General features: G+C 50.3%; 1 long non-coding RNA gene across 4 annotated transcripts; it reads left to right on the top strand.

Moving 5' to 3' along the window:
• The first annotated feature begins 2,808 nt into the window (after positions 1–2,808).
• On the top strand, positions 2,809–10,157 carry LOC116183241 (uncharacterized). Of its 4 annotated transcripts, XR_013339515.1 has the most exons (5): positions 2,927–3,067; positions 3,304–3,456; positions 6,951–7,179; positions 7,995–8,107; positions 9,843–10,157. It is a non-coding gene; the product is annotated as an uncharacterized LOC116183241 (long non-coding RNA). The 4 variants fall into 4 exon arrangements; XR_013339516.1 differs by lacking the exons at positions 2,927–3,067; positions 6,951–7,179 and adding an exon at positions 2,809–2,875; XR_013339514.1 differs by lacking the exon at positions 6,951–7,179 and having other exon boundaries at positions 2,930–3,067.
• Positions 10,158–10,444: the final 287 nt, after the last annotated feature.

Genomic DNA, 10,444 nt, shown 5'->3' with positions numbered 1-10,444 from the left:
AGAAATTGCCCTTCTTCGCAATCATTGAAGAAGAGGAGCATTCCCAGAGTCAGGAATGAAAATCTATTCCTGTCTGTTGCTATACACATTATCTTTTCTTGTCAATAAAACCAGTTCAAAGGTAGTATGTTATTTCATTTTTTTCATGTGAAATTTAGTTTTTATTTACAAACCTTATTTTGATACTGGAATAAACTTGTATTATTTTTAATTGCTAGTGCTCATACGGTGTCAGAAAATGACATGGCATAGGAGTTACGAATCACGCTTTCACCTCTGAAAATGCAAAACCCAATAAAATTTGACCAAGCAGCAGAGTATTGATCAAGCAGTCGTTACTGTTGCTTAATTGTGTGGTTTATGTAGTGACCTGTGGCACAGCACAATTAGAAAGGATAAAGTCCTGGTCACCTTTCACGTAAAATTCTTTCTGGTGTGTAGGAAGTTTTTGCTCCATACTATAAAGCAGGAAAGAGCACCTAAAATGTTGGTTTCTGGCTGTCAGGGGACTTCACAGTTGAATTTTAAGGTCTAGGATTTTCAAAACAATTAGTTGTTCTTCTGTTAAGAAGGCATAGGCAATGTAGGTGGATGAATCCAATTTCCAAATTATGCAGGTGACATCAATGGCATTTTAGATGTTACACCAAAATAAAGAGGCAGTTAGAATCTGAATATTTCAGTGTGGGCTTTAAGACTGAGGTCTTGAACATACAACAAAAATTTTAGACTGGTAGCTTTAGTTTAAGCCTCTATTTCCCCATTGGTATCTGGAGGAAGTCAAAACCTCATGCAGGACATGGTAGGCTAAACCCTCTCTTTTTGGGCTGGTCCTTAGTAGTGGCAATTCAGAGTCAATCAATGTCAGTGAAGTTCAGATACTTAATCTGCCAAAATCACTTGGGCAAATTTAGCCTGGCTGTCTAAGTCACATAGGATTTGCCACACACCGAAGTGGCATCCAAAGGCATTGGGCAACTGGGCTGAAAAAAATAAATACAGTTTGAATGGTTCATGCAAATGCAGTTGTTGCTAGCCAAAGGCTACAGTACCATTTCGTAACTTGAGGTATGGACAGAAAGATTTCTGTGCTTCTTTGGTACTCCCTGCCAACATTCATGTACAGAAGACCTAAGTAAACACAATAAAATCAGTACGTGCATTTGACGAGTTAGCTCACACTCTGTACCTGTAAAAGAAATGTAACAGCAGAAATAAGGAAAAGTTCAAACCTAAAGAAAACCTTCTATCCTCTTCCGCAGAAATACCTGCATTCTCTAATTCTAACTTGAAGCCTTAGAGGTAGCAAGATCTGAAGTGAGGCAAGCATCTGTAGAGACTGGATGTGACCTTAAATGAGCTCAGACATTGTGGAGAGTCTCTTTTTGTTTTGCTGCTCATGCCACAGGCCTGGGGTGCACAGTCTCCTAATCTGGGCAACTAATACAGTGACTTAACAGAACTAGGGTGACCAAGTCAGATGCCTCCCATCTGGATGTGTACAGAGGCATGGCTGAAGTGCCCTGGCAAAAGGGCAGCGTCATAATTTAACGAAAAAATTAGCATATGCTCAAAACTTTTGGAAACAAAAAGCTTCCTGAGATACTAAAGGTACTAAAGCAGCAGAATGGGGGCCCTGTTCACTTGCAAGATGCAGCAGCTGGTTGGGGCCCTTCCCTGACCTCCGTGCAGAAGGAAAAAAGTCAAACGTGCTGGGTTGAGAGGTCTTCTCCTTCCACCCTCAACTCTGTCAGACTCTGCTGGAATTTATTCATTCCTCCTGCCGAGCCTCCCACTCCTAAAAATAGCGGTGGCTCTTCGCAGCTACAACGACATAATAAAACCGCAGAAGCTGGGGGAAGCTCCTGGAGGATAACCCCCGGCCGGGTTACAAAGCACTTTTCGGGCCGATTTGATGCACAGGATGTGCCCCTTCCTCATGCGGGGGCACCTCCTCGCTCCCAAGAGCGCTGCCCACCGCAGCCGCTCTCCCCCTGCGCCGCCGCGGAGCGGCCCGGCCTCCTCCTCCCGTTAGATGGCGCTACAGACCTTACAACCACGTGTACGGAGGGGTGGTGGGGGGGAGGAATCATAACAATAATAAAAGAAATAACCCTCGTATTGTCCGAAACGCGGGGAGTCGGCCCCGCGGTGCGCCTGGGGGAAGCGGCGCCCAGCGTCGGGATGCCCCTTTCCCGCAGGAAACGCCCGGGGTTCCCGCAGCCCCGCGGCGGCTGCCGGGGCTTGGCCCTCGGGAGCCACCAGAGCAAAGTCGGGGGCAAGTGGGCGAGCGGAGCCGTCCTTCCTACCGGGAGAACATCCTGTCAGGAACGGGGAGGAGGCGCCGGCCTGTTCTTAGCCGGGGAGCTGGGCGAAACCCACCTCATCCCTCCCGTTCATGACTTCTCCGTTCCAGAAAGCTGGTCGTGAAATGTCCACAGCCCGCTTGGGTTCTGATGGCCGGGTGTTTGATCAGTCCCACTCTTTCCCCCCAACACTTTTTTTCTTGTTAGGAGTCCCGCGCTTCCCCTCGGTGTAGCACCCCGCAAGTTTTCGGGCAGCCGATCAGTGGCTGCCACGGGGGTCCGCCGGAGCGAGGCTGCCCTAGGTATGTGGCTCTGTCCCTCTCCCACCCCGGCCGAGGACAGGAGGGATAGGACGGTGTATGAAACTGCTGGTCCTCAACTCACTAAGTCCATGGCCGACTAGTCAACGCTTCTCCGCCCGGTCCCCAGCCGAAAAGCGGCTGGTTGTCCCCAGCCCTGCCACTGAGCGTGTAGGCGATCACCTTAAGGAGTTAGGGCTGTCCCGGCGCAGAGGCTACCGCCGCACCCTCCTCCCGCACCTGACAACGGGCTGTGAACTTTCCGGTGGGGTAAGTTCTCCTTTAAGAAAGCGAACTGTTCCTTATGCATATTTAAGGATGTTTGTCTGCAGTGCCCAGCTGACACGGGTCTGGAGACTCACACGCGGGACCCGAGCTCTGGAGGAATAAATCATCCCTACTTTAAACGCACCCGCTGCCAGGGCTCCAGTCAAGGAACTCCTTGCATTGCTCTAAACACATGTAAGTTTGGGGGGGATGGCGGAGAGGGGTGCTGAGGAGACGGAAGAGGGAGACTAAGCCTGTTTAGGGAGATAAGTAGGGTATTTTAGTAATTTCCATCACCAACATCACTCCCCCCTCTCCAGTTCCCGCCCCCCCCCCAAAAAAAAAAGAAAAAAAAAAAGACAAAACCTATTGTCCTTGGATTTCAAAAAACAATTCAAAACAATCTTTTATTATTACTATTTTCCACCCAGCCTAGGGGCTCCTGCCCCCCTCAACATGCCAGCATGCCTGGATCCCTAAGATCAGTGAGGTTTCCAGACTTCCTCCGTCTTTTTGTCCTGCACGAAAGCGCTTTGCTGGGTGCGCAAGTGTGCGTGTGAGGAGCGGAGAGGAGCGCCGGGAGGGTAAGTAGACCCCTTGCTTCAGCCGGGGGGGCAGGAGGAGACCTCTCACGTCACCTGCGGATCAGAGGACTCCTCCGTCGCGCCGGGGATGGGATCCCAGGCAGTCTTTTCAGCAGAGAGTGGGGGGAGCCTTCTGGGGGTGCGAGTGCCTTGGAAAAGCCCCCGCCACAGTTAGGCACCCTGCCACCTCCGCGCGTGTGTACTTCTGTACGTGTGTGCGAAACGACAATGCGTATGTGAAGGTCAGACTTGTGAGCTTCCACTGCAGCTCAAATGGGAAGGAGCAACTTTCAGTGCTCTGCTCTTAGTGGTTTCCTGCCTTTTAAAGTGAACTTGTTCGAGTGTGTTATTCAAAATGTGGTTCAGTAGTTATGCCTTCAAATTAAGTTGCTTCTTCGTCCTCATCGGGAAAAGCAGGCATGTATCCTCAATTGTATAGTATATATATATAAAAAAATCTACTAGGTACTTTATGATTCCATCTGGAGAAATTAAAAGCCCAGAGCTGTAATGTTTATTCTTACATAGTTTACAAAAAAAAAAGGGGGGGGGGGGGGGGTGGAATGTGTGAGACACATGTCTCCAAATATAACCAAAGTGCTTTCCCTTCTGGTTAAAAAGTTGCATGCAAATGTTTTCATTTTAACACTCCCTGCCACCTGTACTTCTCAGGGAAACTTTTCTTGGCGTTAGTGACGAAGCACCAATAGTACTTATTAATGAATTAATTATTATTATGGCTGCTGAATTGACTTAAAGTGCTTTGGAGGCGAAACTGATCCATGTTAATCAGTTACAATTAATTGTGTTTCAGCTGCTGTGTCAAACACAGTTTCAGAGACGAAGGGGAGAAGGCTGTGCATGGGATGTAGGGAAGGGGGTGATCCTGAGACTCTTCCCGGCCCCCTCGCTCAGAGATCTCCTCTTGGGGTGCAGAAACTGGCGTAATGTTGTCCCGGTGCCCGAGTCAGGTCACACAAAGGTGCGAGGGGCACCTTAGGTGACAAACTCCTCTTTCTCCTACCAGAAGCTGCAAAGATTAAGAGAGTCTAGGATTTAGGAGCGCAGCCCCGCAGGGAGATTTCCCTCAGGAGTTCGCATTACGGGGAGGGCAGCGGGCGTGGGCTTCGCTGTGCCGTCTCTGCTTGGCCGCTTGGGTCAGGGCTTTTGTGTTGGCGGCGGAGACAAGGAGGCAGCGGTGGGCAGCGAGGCCGGAGGATCCACAGAGTCCTCTCGCGGGGGGGCGACTGCATCCCGCGTCCAGGAGCATCTGGGGAGAGGGAAGCCGGGGAAGAGAAGAAAATAGCTCCCCGAGGGGACAAGCGACAGCTGGGCCGGGCTCTGTGAATGCCAGGGAGGCCAGAGGGGACGGCCGCAGGGCCCAGGGCAGGAAAAGCCGGGTCGCGTACACGGGCGGCCAAGACGCCGAGGACAGGGCTATTCTCTGCCGTGCCGCTGCCCGGGCCCCCCGCGGGACCTGGGTGCTAGGGGTGCCGGGCGGGCTCAGCGGGAAAAGCTGAGGACCAGCAAGGCCAGGGAGCGGCGTCGAGACAACCGGGCAAAGCCTGGCAAAGCTCCCAGGGTCGATGAGCCCAAGGGAGGCCCGCGGGCCGCCGTCTGGCCAGCTGGTCACAGGGCAGCCCGTGTGTGCCCGGCACGGCACGGCAGGGGAGCAGCCCCTCCACGAGCCGTGGAACGCCAAGGCGGAGCGGGCTCTGGCTCGGGTTGGCCGGGTGGTGGCTGGGGTCGACCTGGCTGGACCGGGGGCCGCGCACCGGCTACCCACATCCCCAGTGGGAACTGGTGGCGGGGAGGGGCTGGAGACAAACTTCCCGTCTTTTGCCAGGGAAACGGGATTTTCCACAATTATAACTACCCCTCTTCACAAAGTTAGGGGCGACAGAGAGGGAGAACTGGAGGTTCTTCCCGGGCTAGGCGCCTAACCCTTGCCCTGCCTGCCCCTTGGCCTCTGGCCGCCGCGGGGGGTGAGCCCGTCCCGGGCGGCACCAGGCATCATCAAGTACTGCTTGTCCTTAGAGATTTACACTTCGCAAAAGTAAAGCTTTCCCCAGCATTCAATGTGACTTTTTTTTTTTTTTTTTTTTTTTTTTTTTTTTTTTTTTTTATGTCAGTCGGCAGAAAGGCAATTGGGAAACTCTATTCCCTCCCATCCTCTCTGGAATTGTGTTGCTGGGATTTTTTTGCGGTTTGATTTTTTTTCCTTCTCACACTCCAGCTCTTTCTCAAAGACTTCCCCCTTCCTCCCTCTCTCTCTCTTTTTTGCTTTTTTTTTTTTTTTTTTTTTTTTTTATTCCCCTTCATCCCATTGACTCTACTCAGCCCTCAGCTTTTCCTTAAGATGCACAAGGAAAAAACCAAACTACTCTACCCTGTATGTGCAGATGGACCTTTCTTGGAGAAAAGTAAAACAAACCCCCTTTTACCTGCAATAGAAGATAGTGTACAAAATTATGCACAAACCTCCTCCCCCCCCGCCCCCTGTCCTATATTGAATGCAGCTGTAATTAATTGAAAATTGCGGGAAGAGATGCGTTTTCCACGTGTGAATGTAACAGCTAAGGGCGGTCGGGTAGACAGGACACCTCGTTCCTGCTCATCACGGGTGGAATCGTTCTCTCCAGCTGGGATGGGTGGTGTTGTAAGTCTCGCAGAGGTACAAGATACAACTATTCGGTTTTCATCTATCACAAAAGCAGGCTTCGTTGGATGAAGCACCCATATTAACTAACTTTCTGCCTCTCCGTCCCTAGTTTTATTTATTTTCCTTGGATGCGGGACCGAGGTGGTAAAAACCAAACAAAAGCACTTGCGTTTGTGTCGGCACTTTGTCGTCGGGGCAGCACCCGCATTAGATTATTGCCAGGGATTTATTTGCATGCAGCTGCAAACCCACAAGCCGGCTGCTGACCGCTGCGCATAAAGGGCTGCCGGGGCCGGCCCCTGCCCGGCCGCCGCGGCTCCCGGTGGGAACACGGCCCGGGGGCCGGGGGGGGAGGATTTGGGAGTGGGTTTGCTCCCGACACGGCCCGGGGGGATGGTCACAGAGCCGACAGCAGCAGGGTCCCCAGCGCAGCCAGAGGCTGCAGGTGCGGGGGATGGGGGTGGGAGGGGGGGGCGGAGGCGGTGCCGGCCCGCAGCCCCCCCTCCCCGCCACCCGGCTCGCCCCCAAAGGCAGCCGCAGCTCCCACTGGCCTTGCTCACAAGCACATCCAAGAAAAGCTTTTCCTAATGCCTATGTCCCGGGGAAAATAAAAAGGACCGGTGGCAGATCCTCGGGATTTCTCAGAGCTATTTTCAGTGCTTTGAAATTTGTAGTAATGTTGATGTTCTTTTTTCCCCGTCTTCTACCCTCTCTTCGGCCCAGTAGCGTTTGGCAGCGTTTGACGAGGGAGCTATTAACCTTTGAAGCAAGGGCTTTAGATTTAAACTACCTCCTTCGCAGCCCTCTGTATGCCTCTCCCCCTCCCACACAGGCACGATGCGAGGATGGATTTGGCTGCATAGGATCGATGTAAATGTCTCCTCAGGCCTCCCTCTACCTCGGGCTACACTACCAAGTGTCCTTCATCTTCTCCCGGCGAACCCAGTAAAGGCTCAGGGCTCCTGGAGCTGGAACTGGCTCCCCTCCGAGTACAGCGGGATCAAAACCTGCCTCCAAAGCGGGACCGGCTCGGGGACGAGCCCCACAGTAGCGCTGCTGTGGTCTGGCCCATCTTTCTCTCCCTGAGGGGAAGGAGGGAGTCAAACGAGCTATCAGCAAACTTAGGGGGACTTCTGAGCGTCCCTCTCCTCCGACGGCCAGCATGGGACTGTAGGAGAAGGGCAAGAAAAACTGGGTTGGGGGAACTTTATTTGTCAGAGGAAAAAGATGTTCCCAATCTATGCAGGCTCCTTCCACTGGGCGTGAGCAGGAGAGGCCCCTCCGGGCTTTTCTGCCAAAGGCAGGGGGCTGCGGAGCGGGAGCTGCCAGACAGGGAGGCAAGGTCGGAAAACCTGCCCTAGGGGGAGAAGCTGGAAGGGCAATGGGAATGCACACAGACACACGGAGGGTCACGTTCGCGCCTCGCATCCCCACAGCGGTGCGTGGAGATGTCGCGCTGCCCCTTGGCCAGGCCACGCCGCCGCAGGGATTGAAATCCCTGCGCGCTGACGGGCCGGGGCGGGCACGCCGGGGCGGCCGGAGGGCAGCCCACCCTGCCGGGCCGCCCCGTCTAGAGCCGGGCTCCCCGAGTGCGGCCCGGTCGCGGTAGGGATCTGGCAGGGCTGCTCGGGCGCAGGAGGGGGTGTCTCCAACCCCATGCCCCCAGAAAACTGGGGAATAGGAGGATGGACTGCATGCGCAAATTAGGATGCGCCCGTGTGCTGCAGTGGGCAGCGTTTGTGGGGAGCAGGTCAGTAACACGAGTGGCCAGGAAAAGTGCGGGGAAAGGCAGGAAGGCATGAAACCATTCGCCGACTCCTTGCGGAGCGGGAGTGTGTTGTCATCTTTGTTTTGGTTGTGATGTTTTGTTTTGCAGGAGATTGGGACAATAGCTGGAGTGGATTACTCATTCCCGTAGGCAATACTTGCCTGTATGGGCTTCAGGATGCAGTTGGAAGCTTGGGAACAAAGCGGGCATCGAATGTCAAGGTAACTGGTCCCCTTCCTTTGTTTATGCTATTGTTAATGACGGGGCTCACTCAGCCCTGGCCTCAGCCGTGCTGTATGGCATTAATATTGACTTGAGAGAATAGGCAGGGCAATTAAAACCCAAACCCAGAACAACAGCAGCATCCAGCCCAAGCCCAGTTTTTCAGGTAAAACATGCCTCTTCTGGGCCCTGAGAATGATATAGTAGTCTTGCCTGGTATTTGTAGAAACACACACCATTCATAGAATTAAACACATCCCTATACAGCATTAACACGTAGGGGAGACACTGTAACCCTCTATTTCAGTATCAAATCAAAAAGGAAACAGCATACCCACATATTAATATGAGGGAATTCTCATCAGGATAAAAAAAATTAAAGAAAATAATATAATTATTATTTTAATTATGATAATCTAAAACTAGTAGAAACCTGAGCATTTATTGACTAATTTTCTTCTTGAGGTAGCGGATGGTATTTAAAGTTCAACATTTCACACGGCTTCTGGTTTAGTCTGTTTTTCTCGACAATTTAGGCAATTTCAGCAAACTGGGTTAAAATTTTTGGTACACATCTGAGTATGGGTCTGCATAAAATAGAGAAGGTGAGAGAATTGGGGAGAGGATGTTTTATTATTTTGAGAAGGGAGCGCATGTTTGCATGTGTGTGTGTATGCATATGTGTGAGAGAGAGTGAGAAACAAATGGAAAGATTTGCACCTTACATTTGATCTGTAGCTTTAGTGTGGAGTCTGAAACAAATATCTATTAGATTTCTCTGAAAAATGTCCCACTCAGGCAGGCAGACCCCTGATTTGAATGAGAGCTCCAGGTGAAGAAAGAAATTAATGTTATTCCAGAAGAATTCTTTATCAACTCTTTTTTTTTTCTTTGTCTAGAAAGATTAATTTCATCTCTCCTATCCTGGGCCCATTTTCTGTCAGTGAAGGGATATAATAATGATCAATGCCCAGTACTTCTCATATCTTTTGTAGTTGGTAAATATTTTTAATGTTTTGAATGTGGAAGGGAGGTGAAGAGATGAGCCCAATCTCAGCTTCAGAGGATCCTCATGAGTACTCACACAGAGGGAGGAAAAATCCAAACAACCAAGCCAACCTGTTCAGAAGACCCTCCAGCCCAAAACTCTACAGTCATGCAGATAGTTTTTGTATTTTATCTTCTTGCTTGGTGAAAGGGTCTGCATACATTGGGCTATCTGGGTCTATGTGACCAGCTCCAGGTGTACATTAGTACTCCAGCTGAAAATAGAATCTGGAGTTGTTCAGCAAACAGTTCCCATTTGACTATAGTGTGGACTGAATGCTGTATGGAGTGGTGGCAGGGAAGTAGCTCCAACTATTTCCAAAACTAATAACAAAAAGGTTACTATATATAAAATGTTTATACAGCCCACATTCCCTCAAGATGTTTAAATTTTGGTTTGATGCATATAAATATAGCAGACATACCCAGTTTCCCATTAGCCAGTCCCTGCTTTTTAAGATCAATTCATTTCAGTTTGAAAGAATGGCCCCATACTCAAGACAGTCAACAACCCTTTGACTTTTTCCACTCAGTGTGGACCTCGGGAAGAAATAGGATCTGTCTTTGTCATTTCACGAGTATCACAGTGCCTTGACATTGTGTTGTAAGAGCAGGCCTACTACCAGGGAGAGTAACAGTCTCCAGCTGGTTCCCCCTTTCTAATGCATTTTCCCCTTCTCATCTTAGGATCCTTTTGAGGAAGAAATAGTTCTGCTAGGACTCCATACTTGGACTTTGGAGGGCATGGCACAGCGGTCTGATATGAGAGCACTATCCCTGCAGATGGAAACTGTCCTCTGTATCCTGCGCCCTGCAAGAGAGGCAGCGAGGGGACACTTGAAGTAACCAAGCATCTGGCATCAAGCCTGACAATCCACTTCACACTATGTGAAGGAAAGTTTGTTCCAAACCACATACTTTGTGGTGCTCAATACTGGTGTCAAACTGGTTTGAACTGTCCCAGGTCTAAAATAAATATCTCCATTATGGTATGACAGTGAACTTGTCTCGCTAAACTTTCCCTGTTTATATTGGAGGTACAGAGCTGATGTAATGCTGTCTTTTCACCCATGGATGGATGCAATACGAACAATTCAGAAAAGTTCTGTTTAGTTTTTCCCCCCTCATAGTTGAAAAAATGCAAGTTATCAGAAACAAGCCTATGTTTGAAGGTACAGTTTTCAACATGTGAGTAGGAAACATATGTACTGGCACTATTCAACAGCTCTGTAAGGGCTGTGCTCGAATTTTGGCTTTTAATCTCAGCTTTGTTAGAGAGTGATGCAAAA

Source organism: Lonchura striata, chromosome 2 (genome assembly GCF_046129695.1).
Source record: "Lonchura striata isolate bLonStr1 chromosome 2, bLonStr1.mat, whole genome shotgun sequence".
Taxonomy (NCBI): domain Eukaryota; kingdom Metazoa; phylum Chordata; class Aves; order Passeriformes; family Estrildidae; genus Lonchura; species Lonchura striata.
The sequence above is the reverse complement of the archived record's forward strand: the minus strand, read 5'-3'. Positions and strand labels throughout refer to the sequence as shown.